Source organism: Bos indicus x Bos taurus, chromosome 8 (genome assembly GCF_003369695.1).
Source record: "Bos indicus x Bos taurus breed Angus x Brahman F1 hybrid chromosome 8, Bos_hybrid_MaternalHap_v2.0, whole genome shotgun sequence".
NCBI classification, from domain to species: Eukaryota; Metazoa; Chordata; class Mammalia; order Artiodactyla; family Bovidae; genus Bos; species Bos indicus x Bos taurus.
The window spans coordinates 11,565,526-11,579,012 of NC_040083.1; the positions used below are offsets into that span (position 1 = coordinate 11,565,526).

Here is a 13,487-nt window from a genome sequence, read left to right on the forward strand (position 1 = left end):
GGAAACCTGGGTTTGATCCCTGGGATGGAAAGATCCCCTGGAGGAGGGCATGGCAACCCACTCCAGTTTTCTTGCCTGGAGAATCCCCATGGACAAAGGAGCCTGGAAGGCTACAGTCCATGAGATTGCAAAGAGTCAGACACGACTGAGTGACTAAGCACAGAACTTTTACAGTTATGAGTACCAGAGTTTGTGGCTACTACACTACATAAATTTACTTTTCCCCTGCAATTGGGGCTTGGATCCTAGGCTTCCATGAAAAGTCTTAATTTAAAAAGAAGAGAAGCAAGCAGCCTATGGCTGCAATATAGTTTTTCTCCAGGCCAGAATCTTTCCTATAAACCATTTGATGAAGTAGCAGATGGCAAAGTTACAACCTTTGTAGCTCTAGGACTTAATAGAAACCACGATCGGCTACAGTAATGGACTGTCTTGGAGCCCAAAATGATACTTTTATTGTGCTCTGATGGGCTTGTCACTTGTTCTGCCTCTTTGTTAATTAGGACAAAAATCCCTATTATTACACATTTTGAACAAAAAATCTTTGGCCAGTATCCTTTAGATTAAATTTGTGTAACTGAATACTCTCTTTTGAGTATTGCTTTAAGAACTGAAAAGGAGGAAAGAGATGACTCTGACAAATCCAGGGCATTTCTAAATAAGCATGAATTGGATTATAATAGGCTCAGTGAGAGAGTGAGAATATGCTGGAATACTTTTTATTCAGCAGAGCTCATCTGGGTCCTGACAGGAATTCCGGGACACAGACTCTCTCCAGTGGATCTCTGAATTTATGCCTGTAGTAGACTGATTAAGGATTGATACGGTTATCATCATATCAGTGGAGTGATGTGATTATCACCTCAGCTTCTTCAGTCTGAAGTTATAGATCCCAGAAGCCATGTATTCTGTTTTTGTGGGATATTGTCTGGATGTGGGCCCTGAATGAATGTCCCTCTGGTGGAAGGTACCCTAGATGAATAGAAAAGCCTGCCTTTTGTCAGGGATTATAATCAGGAAGATGAAAGTTTCCTCTGTAATACCATTTTTGCTTCTACTTCCAGGATGCTGGCAATTATAGACCAGGACAGAGAATGGGGACATGAATAATGGAGGTGCCCAACATTAGCACAACACTCTATCCATCACTGCCAAAGGGCATAAGGTAACCCTGGAAACAGTCCTGGGGAGAGGGGAAGGGAGGGGAGTGCAGGTTCCTGGGCACCATGATTTACCTGCTCAGCAGAGGAGGGAACCTCTACACTAGAAGGGGCCACAGCTTTTGAACTTGTATGTCTATAGTGATATTTATAATATGATCATTATGTGGAGCTGATTCATCGTACAAGTGACAATGTAGAGATTTTCTAGGCAGGCATTTGATTTTAAATATATGTGTTCCCTGTTTGAAGGCAGGGAATGACCTCTTGTGAAGTTTTGCCTGAAAGGCTTTATCAAGGAATGCGTGCATGCATGCTAAGTCACTTCAGTCGTGTCTGACTCTTTGCGATCCTATGGACTGTAGCCTGCCAGGCTTCTCTGTCCATGAGTTTTTCCAGGCAAGAACACTGGAGTGGGTTGGCAAGCCCTCCTCCAGAGGATCTTCTGGACCTAGGGACCAAACCCGTGTCTCTTACGTCTTGTCGTCTGCTTTGGCAGGTGGGTTCTTTACCGCTAGCACCACCTGGGAAGCCCCTATCAAGGAATAATTCTCCAGAAATCAGAAGGAAGGGTTACTCTGACCAACTGGCCATGGATTAAAGAAGTGCACGATAATAGGACTTCCCTGGTGGTCCAGTGGCTAAGATTTTGAGCTCTCGATGTAGAGGACCTGGGTTTGATCCCTGGTCTGGGAACTAGATTCCATATGCTGCAACTAAAAGTTCACATACCCTGACTAAAGATCCCATGTGCTGCAAGGGAGACCCGGCGCTGCCAAATATATAAGTATTAAAAAAGAAGTGTATGACAGTATGGGCAGCAGGGGATGGGGAAGGCTAGGGGACTGCACAGAGTGATTCTCAGCCCCACTGAGCGATCATACCACAGGACACATTCTTAGACAGGTAAGCTCTGCCGACTGGATGCCTCCGTATATTGCGTGGCACTGGCACGGCTGAGACCCTGCTCTGTCTGATTCCTGGGCTCTCTGGCTCTCAAGACTGTCTTCTGTGTCCAAGTCAGGAGTGTGTAGGAGACAGTTACCAAACAGGTGATTTGCAGAAAATGATTGCCAGTTTGTACCTCTTTTTTGGTTTCCTTGAGCTGAGAGGGTTAAAATGGTGAGAAAGCTCAGAAGGACAGCACCCTAAAGGTAAATGGAAAGTAAAAGTGCGAAAGCGTTAGTCGCTCAGTCCTATCTGACTCTGTGATCCCATGGGCTGTAGCCCGCCAGGCTGCTCTGTCCGTGGAATTCTCCAGGCAAGAATACTGGAGTGGGTAGCCATGCCCTGCTCCAGGGGATCTTCCTGACCCAGGGATTAAGCCGGGTCTCCCACATTGCAGGCAGATTCTTTACCATCTGAGCCACCAGGGAAGCTCAGGTAGTAAATTAGGCATAGAGAAAGCCTCATTTTCTGTTTCTGAGAAGTATTCTTTCTTTCCATTGTCCACTGAGACCTGAAGGCTACTCTTTCCAGAGGGAATGGGACTTTTTGTTTCTGTTGGTTTCTGTGTTGTGTGACTCAGCCCTGGTTGGAGCTGAAATGTGACCTAAAGCCACAATGGGCTGAGTCACGTGTGCTGTGTCTCCGGCTTCCCCTGAAGTACTTTGTTTGGAGAGAATTATAACTGAAAAGGAAACGTTCCTTCTGGCCAGAAACTAGGCTTAGAAATGCTCATTTGGGGAAGCTCTTTTTGCTTGCCATTTAAATAAACCCACTGATAGAAATCAGTATTTGTGAGTATTAGGGAAGACAAACAAAGCCCTCCGTGTTTATTGCAAACAGAACCACTGTGGAGGTTTCCTGGGGGAATTGAAGAGTGTGGTGGGGGGTCATCATTTCCTGCACAGAGAATGAACTATTTCATCAGTTTCAATACAAACATATTCTTTTCTGTAAAAATAGTTAAGTAGTGAAACCTTGTCAGATTTGTGCCTCTTAGTAGGTATTCAAAACATCAAGAATATTAGATACGAGTAACAGCATTATTCTGGACTCTCACCTCATCTCCACCATCTGGATAGAACTCCCGAAAAGGAGGAAAGCAGTTCCTGACCTTTGAGAACTGGGAGGACACTGACCACCAGGCCGAATGGACATAGAGCATGTATCCACATAGAGCATCCACACCAGAGGAGGGCGTCCTGTAACTGTGCTGACGTGAGAGAAGAAACAAAGGAGGGAACATGATAGTTTTGTCCAGGTGCAGACAAAAACAAACCACAAATGGGAAGCGTTCCCGTCCTGGCTAACATGAGTGACTGTCACAGCCCTGGCCTCACTTCGTACCTTGTAGATCAAGATTTTCTAAGAATCTAGGCTAAAATTGCCCTTCTCTCCTGATGGCATCCAATCTACAGCAAAGTCCTTCAACCCTGCCTCAGATCACCTGACCGATGTCCACTCTATAGAAGTAATCGTTTTGCACACTTTGAAAAAAATTATTTTTGTCTAACTATTTGGCTACTCCAGGTCTTAGTTGCAGCATACAGAATCTTTAGTTGCAGCATGTGGGATCCCTGGCCAGGGATCGAACCCCAGGCCCTCTGCACTGGGAGCCCAGAGACTTAGCCACTAGACTATCAGGGAATCTCCTGACCACTGTCTTACTGAGTGGCCCCATAGTTCCCTGTGATGTGCGTCCCCCTCGTTGCAGTGAGCCCAGTTAGTTCAACTATAGGTGCATCGTTTTTGGTGATCTTTGGCTAGAGGACATAGATTTTATTACTGTTCACTGGTTTCTCAACAGCCAGCCCTTTCATCCCTTCTTTCCTGGAAACAGAACCATGATGTTTAGCAAGTAACACTCTGCTGTTCTCCAGGAAAGTCAGTCTTACTCCCAACCTGAGATGCCTCACGATTGGTCTTTATGGGTGTTAGGTCTAAGGATGCACGTGGGAACCAGACCTGGTCAACGTGGCCTGGGGGGAAGTGGATTTATTGTGCTTTTATCAGAAATACATATTAAAAAATTTAATGGCATTTATTATTTTATTTTAAATTTTATAAGCAATGTATGTTCATGGCCGATAATGAGAAATACATAAAAGCATAAAGTAGAAATTAACAGTCGCCCATAATCTCTACTCGCCAGAGGTAACTATCATTAGCGTTTTGATGTATTTCCTCCCGGGGTCTATGTATTTTTTTAATTGAAATATCATTGACTTACATCATTAAGTTAGTTCCAGTTGCACAACATAATGATTCAGTATTTGTATTTATTAGAAAATGATCACTGTGGTATGTCTAGTTAACATATGTCACTGTACAAAGATATTACAATACTGGGAATTCCTTGGCAGTCCAGTGGTTAGGACTTTGCACTTTTGCTGCCGAGGGCCTGGGTTCAGTCTCTGGCCGGGGAATTAAGATCAATCCTGTAATCCATGCAACATGGCCAAAAAAAAAAAAAGAGATGACAATATCATTGACTGTATTTCCCGCACTGTACATTTCTTCCCTGAGACTCATTTATTTTGTAAGTAGAAATTTGTACCTCTTAATATCCCTCACCTATTTCACTCCTCCCCAGCCTGCCTCTCCTCTGGCAAACGTCTGTTTGTTCTCTGTATCTATGAGTGTGTTCCTATTTTGTTGTGTTGGTTCATTTGTTTTTTAGATTCCATGTCTAAGTGAAATCACATGGTATTTATCTCTCTTCTTCCCTTCCTCCCTCACTTCCTCCTTTCTTCCCTCTCTTTTCTTCTCCTCCTCTTACTTCTTGTTATATGGTTAACCAACATTTATTATCATGAACAGTAATTCTGAGTCACAATATTTTTGCATTGAATCTTTGTCCATGTTGCTTCTTTGTCTTCTGAATTACTATTTTGGGGAAAAAAAGACTTTTTTCTTAGAATGAATATCTTAATAATTTTAGTCTTACAAATATGGAAAAACTCTCTTTGAAAATCCATTAGTTTGCTTCTTGAGTAATTTGTAGAGTCAATTGAACTATTGGTGAAACTTCCAAGAAAAGGCAGCAAAACATATTACTTCAAATGTTGCATAGCTAAAAGTCTAATCCTTTTTAACACTTGGCAGTATTTTAAATTTTAGCCATTCTGATGGGTACATAGTCATATCTCATTGTGATTTTAATTTGTGTTTTCCTGCTGACTTATGATGTTGAACATCTTTTCATGCTTATTGGCCATTTCTCTAACTTTTGTTTTGAAATGTCTCAACTGCTTTGTATATTTTTTGTTGGTTTGTTTTTCTTCCTCTCATTGATTTAAAAGTTATATTTATATACAATCTCTTAACTCCAGGAGTTGGTGAGGGACAGGGAGGCCTGGCGTGCTGCGATTCATGGGGTCGCAAAGAGTCGGACACGACTGAGCGACTGATCTGATCTGATCTGAATAGATATTTGTTTCACTTTAACATATTGGAGATTCAATATATGGGTGTAATTTACTGAAAAAGGACTTATGTAACTCCAAACTATGACATACATAAAAAGGTTGGCAGGTGAATAAGCAGTTGTGTGTTTTAACCTGAAATGCTTAATATATGTGTATTCATTTCCTATTCAGTTCAGTCGCTCAGTCGCATCCGACTTTTTGTGACACCATGGACCGTAGCACGCCAGGCCTCCGTGTCTATCACCAACTCCCGGAGTTTACCCAAACTCATGTCCATTGAGTCAGTGATGCCATCCAACCATCTCTTCCTCTGTCATCCCCTTCTCCTCCTGCCCTCAATCTTTCCCAGCATCAAGGTCTTTTCAAATGAGTAAGCACTTTGCATTAGGTGGCCAAAGTATTGGAGTTTCAGCTTCAACATCAATCCTTCCAATGAACACTCAAGACTGATTTCCTTTAGGATGGACTGGTTGGAATCTCCAACGGACTCTCAAGAGTCTTCTCTAACACCACAGTTCAACAAAGCATCAACTCTTCTGCGTTTGGCTTTCTTTATACTCTCACATCCATACATGACTACTGGAAAAACCATAGCCTTGACTAGCAGACCTTTGCTGGCAAAGTAATGTCTCTACTTTTTAATATGCTGTCTAGGTTGGTCATAACTTTCCTTTCAAGGAGTATGTGTCTTTTAATTTCATGGCTGTAGTCACCATCTGCAGTGATTTCGGAGCCCAGAAAAATAAAGTCAGCCACTGTTTCCACTGTTTCCCATCTATTTGCCATGAAGTGATGGGACCAGATGCTATGATCTTCGTTTTCTGAATGTTGAGCTTTAAGCCAACTTTTTCACTCTTCTCTTTCACTTTCACTAAGAGGCTCTTTAGTTCTTCACTTTCTGCCATAAGAGTGGTGTCATCTACATATCTGAGGTTATTGATATTTCTCCCGGCAATCTTGATCCCAGCTTGTGCTTCATCCAACCCAGCGTTTCTCATGATGTACTCTGCATATAAATTAAATAAACAGGGTGACAATATACAGCCTTGACGTACTCCTTTTCTTATTTGGAACCAGTCTGTTTTTCCATGTTCAGCTCTAACTATTGCTTCCTGACCTGCATACAGATTTCTCAAGAGGCAGGTCAGGTGGTCTGTTATTCCCATCTCTTGAAGAATTTCCCACAGTTTCTTGTGATCCACAAAGTCAAAGGCTTTGGCATAGTCAATAAAGCAGAAATAGATGTTTTTCTGGAACTCTTGCTTTTTCGATGATCCAGTGGATGTTGGCAATTTGATCTCTGGTTCCTCTGCCTTTTCTAAAACCAGCTTGAACATCTGGAAGTTCACAGTTCATGTAACTGTTGAAGCCTGGCTTGGACAATTTTGAGCATTACTTTGCTAGCATGTGAGATGAGTGCAATTGTGCTGTATTTTGAGCATTCTTTGGCATTGCCTTTCTTTGGGATTGGAATGAAAACTGACCTTTTCCAGTCCTGTGGCCACTGCTGAGTTTTCCAAATTTGCTAACATATTGAGTGCAGCACTTTCACAGCATCATCTTTCAGGATTTGAAATAGCTCAACTGGAATTCCGTCACCTCCACTAGCTTTGTTTGTAGTGGTGCTTTCTAAGGCCCACTTGACTTTACATTCCAGGATGTCTGGCTCTAGGTGAGTGATCACACCATCATGATTATCTGGGTCGTGAAGATCATTTTTGTACAGTTCTTCTGTGTATTCTTGCTACCTCTTCTTAATATCTTCTGCTTCTGTTAGGTCCATACCATTTCTGTCCTTTATGGTGCCCATCTTTGCAGGAAATGTTCCCTTGGTATCTCTAATCATCTTGAAGAGATCTCTTGTCTTTCCTGCTCTATTATTTTCCTCTATTTCTTGCACTGATCACTGAGGAAGGCTTTCTTATCTCTCCTTGCTATTCTTTGGAACTCTGCATTCAAACAGGTATATCTTTCCTTTTCTCCTTTGCTTTTCACTTCTCTTCTTTTCACAGCTATTTGTAAGGCCTCCTCAGACAGCCATTTTGCTTTTTTGCATTTCTTTTTCTTGGAGATGGTCTTGATCCCTGTCTTCCATACAATGTCACAAACCTCATTCCATAGTTCTTTAGGCACTCTGTCTTTCAGATCTAGTCCCTTAAATCTATTTCTCACTTCCACTGTATAATCATAAGGGTTTTGATTTAGGTCATACCTGAATGGTCTAGTGGTTTTCCCCACTTTCTTCAATTTAAGACTGAATTTGGCAATAAGGAGTTCATGATCTGAGCCCCAGCCAGCTCCTGCTCTTGTTTTTGCTGACTGTATAGAGGTTATCCATCTTTGACTGCAAAGAATATAATCAATCTGATTTCAGTGTTGGCCATCTGGTGATGTCCATGTGTAGAGTCTTCTCTTGTGTTGTTGGAAGAGGGTGTTTGCTATGACCAGTGCGTTCTCTTGGCAAAACTCTGTTAGCCTTTGCCTTGCTTCATTCTGTACTCCAAGGATTCATGGAGGTGCTCAGGAGGAGCACAGTTCAGAAACACACTGGGGACAATAAGAAACTCTCTAAGAAGAGACGAGTGACTTAGGTCAGGAAGTAGTTCTGCTGATGGAGGCTGATCCTGAAAATTTCTTACCAGATCTCATAGTCTTAATTGAATGTTTGGGTGAATGTGGCCTGGGGATGGTGGTTTACTGTTTAGTTGGGGTTTTTTTTTTAGTGTGTGATATATGAGTGATACAAGGGTCAAACTATAATTAAAGCATGAAGTTCACTACTGTAGAGCACAGGCAACTCTACCCAAGAGTCTGTAATAAGATATTGGAAAAGAATCTGAAAAAGAATAGTTAAATGTACATGTATAACTGAATCAGTTTGCTGTATACCTGAAACTAACACAGTGTTGTAAATCATCTATACTCTAAAATAAAATTTAATTTAAATAATTTAATTTATTTTAATTAAAAAAATTTTCAAACTAAAAAAACCCCCACAAAAACAAACAGGCAAAAAAATAGCATTAAGTCCTTGACTGTAAACTTCTGGTCACTCACTAAGGCAGCCATACTGTAAGACTTGTAGATGGACATAAGTGCAATGTATATGCATTATACAGGCAAGTATAGCTCCAATTGAGAACAGATCTATACTTGTATTTTTCCTACTTAAATGTATGTTATTAAAAAATTATTTATTTTTAATTAGAGGGTAATTGCTTTACAAGATAGTGTTGGTTTTCACCATTCATCAACATGAATCAGCCATAGGTATACATATATCCCCACCTCTCCTGAACCTCCCTCCCACCTCTCACCCATCCCTCCCCTCTAGGTCATCATAGAGCAGAGTTTGAGCTTCCTGAGTCATAGAGCAAATTCCCACTGCCTATCTATTTTACACATGGTAATGTATATGTTTCCATGCTACTCTCTCCATTTGTCATCATTTGCATGCTTATTTTAATGGTAGCCAATTGTCTCTTTCTTCTCTGCAGCTTGTTTTTAAATGTCTTTGATCCCTTTATTCTAAGATTACCTCCTATGGGATTGAGCAATAGTCTCCAGGAGCTTCAGGCTCTGCTTTAGAAGGACTGAGCCTCCTGATCAGACTGCAGGCTACTGTAGAGTGTCCAGGGCCCAGGAGGCTGAGTGGCATGACCTTGCCCTCCTCACTTTTGAGCAGTTTACCTCCTGAGCATCTGATTGTCTCCTGGGCAACAGAGGGGTCTCAGGTTAGTGCTAGAGGCCTGAAAAGACCAAGAGAAGAAAGTGACTGCATTTATCTGAGGAGTAGTGATATACGTGAGATCAGCACATGCACTCTTATAGCTGCAATGAGGTTAGTTACATAAAAGTAAAATTATGAAGGATAATATAAATATTTAAAAATTTTTTAAAAATTAAAAGTAAATGAAAAATAAGGCTCTTTTAATGAAGACTAATTGAAAAACAGTGCTTCTGAGAATTTAATTTCTTAGCTACTACTCTCTCTCTCTGTCTGGTTCTCTCTTGCTTTCTCTCTCCTTTCTTCCTTCATCTTCTCTACTCTCTTGATTGGCTTCTATTATGAGAAAATACAGGCTGCAAAGAATCCCCTCAGACCCTGAAGAAATTATTGTAGTGTTCAGTTAGTAATACTGAGCTGTTTACCTGTTTTTCACATGAAAGTCTATTGTCTAGGATCACTGAACCAGAGCAAATAGAGCAGACACATGGTTAAAGTGTTAGTGTAAGAGCAACAAAAGCTATCGAACACAATTTCTGATTGCCAGGGAGGCTGTATGTTCCCAGGTTTCATTCTGTCACTTGGAATCAATGCTACAGTCTATCCCTGATATTTCCCTGAGCCTCACAGGCGGCTTCCTCCTTATGCTTATGAGTCCACCGGTAAACAGGAGGTGTGTGCTCTATATTCTCCTGTCCATTTCTCGGATTTTTTTTTTTTTTCCCAGATGTTACACAAAACTTCCTTCTTTCATCAGTCAAAATAGAACAACAGCAAACAACTTACTTGTAAACTGATTCAGGCAAACTACTTTTTGACCTTCAATTATTTCACCAGACATTTGGCTCTCAATTATGGGCCTATTTGTTATTTAAAAAAATTTCTTTTATAAAAATTTTTTTTTTGGCTGTACCTTGTGACATACAGGATCTTACTTCCTTGACCAAGGATTGAACCTATGATCCCTACATTAGGAGCTTGGAGTCAGTCACTGGACTACCAGGGAAGTCCTGGGCCTATTTGTTTTTAATAAAACATTCATCATGCTCACATGCATATGAATTTCTTATCATTTTGGTTTACTGTTGAAACAGAAGTCTGTACTTTAATTAGAGGTTTCATATGAAGTAGTAAAACTGTGTTAATGGCTTTTCACTAAATCACTTTTCCTGTTGGCAAGGTTTGGTTTGTGGTTTGGTAAATGTCAAGGGTACTAGTTATGGTGATTTTGAATGACCCTCAATGGCTCTCTGAATGTGGGCAAGACCCATCTGGCTGTTTGAAGGTTTCACAATATCAGTCATTGCCTATTCAGTGATCATTTGATAGATTCAAGCTTAACTAGCATTCACACTACTCAAAGGCCCTGGTTTTCTGTTAGTTCTTTGTAGTTGGCAGTAAGTCTCAGAACAGATGGTTTTTTCTTGGCCTTGATCATGTGAGGTAAGAGGAGCAGGGTAAATCTGCTTTTCCTTGTGAATGGTCATGGTCTTTAGTCCAGAAGAAAAAGACCAAGTGCTTGTGGAAAGCAGTGTAGAATTCCCACGGGATGAAGTTCATTTAAGTAAGTGAAAAATGAATATGTAAGCTATTGCATCAAAACTACAATAAAAAAGTATGATGTAATTCTCAGCAGAGGAAAGTTGATGTTTTAGAAACTTTTGTTTTTGTTTCATTTGAGTTCCCAGAAGGTTCACTGGCATGAACACACAGGATTGTATTACTCACATGCTGTTATTCTCTCAATCTGGTATCGCTTGATGCCCAAACCACAGAGAATGCTTTTAAGGTGGAATCTAAAGAATATAGACACTAGCTGACCCGTAATTAACTGTGAAGCATTACTTTATTTGAGAGTCTCTCAAGGCTATGACACAAGGCTCTCTTTATGACCTGCAGTCATTTGTGTTGTCTCTCATCACACTTAAAAACTGCCAGTCTGCATGAATATGTATTTCGTTTAACCATTCCAGTAGTCTTATGAGAGAGAGGGCAGATGGTATTATTCTTCCATGGTAAATTAAGGGTCTTTCATGGCTTATGAAGGCTCCGAGATTTTATCCTATCTGTAAGCTGATGAGCTAGCCTGCTGTATTCTCTGGCTACTGGTAGCAGACATAGAATTTGAGTTTGAGTTGGTGATGGACAGGGAGGCCTGGCATGCTGCAGTCCATGGGGTTGCAAAGAGTTGGACATGACTGAGCGATTGAACTGACTGACTGAATGGAGAAACAGACAGAGAGAACAGCCTTATGGACGCAGGGAGAGGGGAGAAGAAGGTGAGATGTATGGAGAGAGTAACATGGAAACTTGCATTACCATATGTAAAATAGATAGTCAGTGGGAATTTGCTGTATCAAACAGGGGCTCTGTATCACCCTAGAGGGGTGGGATGGGAGATGGGAGGGAGGTTCAAGGGGGAGGGGACATATGTATACCTATGGCTGATTCATGTTGAGGTTTGACAAAACAAAATTCTGTAAAGCAATTATCCTTCATTAAAAAAAAAAAATATATATATATATATATATATGTAAAAGAATTCCTAGGCAAGAGACAAGGGTAGCACAGCAAACAGCATGAGACTGATGTCAGCTCTACTTCTCCACGTCCTCCCGGTCCCACGGGATGACGTAGATGGACCTAGATGGACACTGCACACGCAGTGGGTTGTGTCATAGAAGAGGAATCTACTGCTGCTTTTATACTGAGTGCTAAGCAAGCCTGCTCCCTGTTTGGGTGGAGACATTACCTTATCCTTCAGAATTGCTTGCTGCAAAAACTACCCTGAGAAATGGCCCAGATAAAGAGCCCCCAGGGCCTTGCATTCTTCGCACACCTAGAGAGAATGTGCAAGGGTGTTCAGGGCCCACAGGGATTATCTTTCTCAACAGAATCACGATTGAGCTAATGCTCACATCTAGATTTTCTGATGCCAGATTCAGTACTTAAATTTTTTTTAAATTAGTTTTTATTGGAGTATAGATGCTTTACAATGTTGTGTTAACTTCTATTGTACACCAAAGTGAATCAGCTCTACATATAAACATATCCCCTCTTTTTTGGATTTCCTTCCCATTAGGTTATCACAGAACACTGTGTAGAGTTCCCTGAACTATACAGTAAGTTCTCATTAGTTATCTATTTTATACGAAGTATCAATAGTGTGTATGTATGTCTGTATGTGTGTGTGTATATATATATATATATATATATATATATATATGTAATGTCAATCCCAATCTCCCAATTCATCCCACCCCCCGTTTTACCCCTCTGGTGGCATTATGTTTTTTCTCTATGTCTATGTCTCTGTTTTGCAAATAAGATCATCTATACCATTTTTTTTAGATTCCACATATATGTGTTAATATATATTTGTTTTTTCTTTTTGACTTACTTCACTCTGTTTGACAGTCTGTAGATTCATTCACATCTCTGCATATGACCCAATTTCGTCTCTGTTTATGGCTAAGTAATATCCAATTGTATATATGTACTGCATCTTCTTTATCTATTCCTCTGTTAATGGACATTTAGGTTGCTTCCATGTCCTGGCTATTGTAAATTGCACTCAGTGAATATTGGGGTACATGTATCTTTTTGAATTATGGTTTTCTCTGGGTATATGCCCTGTAGTGGGGGTATTTTTTGTTAATATTAATGTCTCTAATGTTAATACTTACACCAAAATGAATAGTAAATACCAATACCAATAATTTATAGAGCATTAAGCATCTTGAGAAACCTATATGCAGGTCAGGAAGCAACAGTTAGAACTGGACATGGAACAACAGACTGGTTCCAAATAGGAAAAGGAGTATATCAAGGCTGTAAATTGTCACCCTGCTTATTTAACTTCTATGCAGAATACATCATGAGAAATGCTGGGCTGGATGAAGCAAAAGCTGGAATCAAGATTGCCAGGAGAAATATCAATAACCTCAGATATGCAGATGACACTACCCTTACGGGAGAAATTGAAGAGGAACTAAAAAGCCTCTTGATGAAAGTGAAAGAGGAGAGTGAAAACGTTGGCTTAAAGCTCAACATTCAGAAAATGTAGATCATGGCATCTGGTCCCATCACTTCATGGGAAATAGATGGGGAAACAGTGGAAACAGTGTCAGACTTTATTTTTTGGGGCTCCAAAATCACTGCAGATGGTGATTACAGCCATGAAATTAAAAGACGCTTACTCCTTGGAAGGAAAGTTATGACCAACCT

General features: G+C 40.6%; 1 long non-coding RNA gene across 1 annotated transcript in view; it reads left to right on the forward strand.

The window, feature by feature from the left end:
- Positions 1-830: 830 nt before the first annotated feature.
- Positions 831-13,487, forward strand: part of LOC113896935 — a 61,577-nt gene continuing 48,920 nt past the window's right edge. The window contains exon 1 of the long non-coding RNA XR_003512187.1: positions 831-1,165. This is a non-coding gene — a long non-coding RNA (uncharacterized LOC113896935). The remainder of the gene's footprint in view (positions 1,166-13,487) is intronic.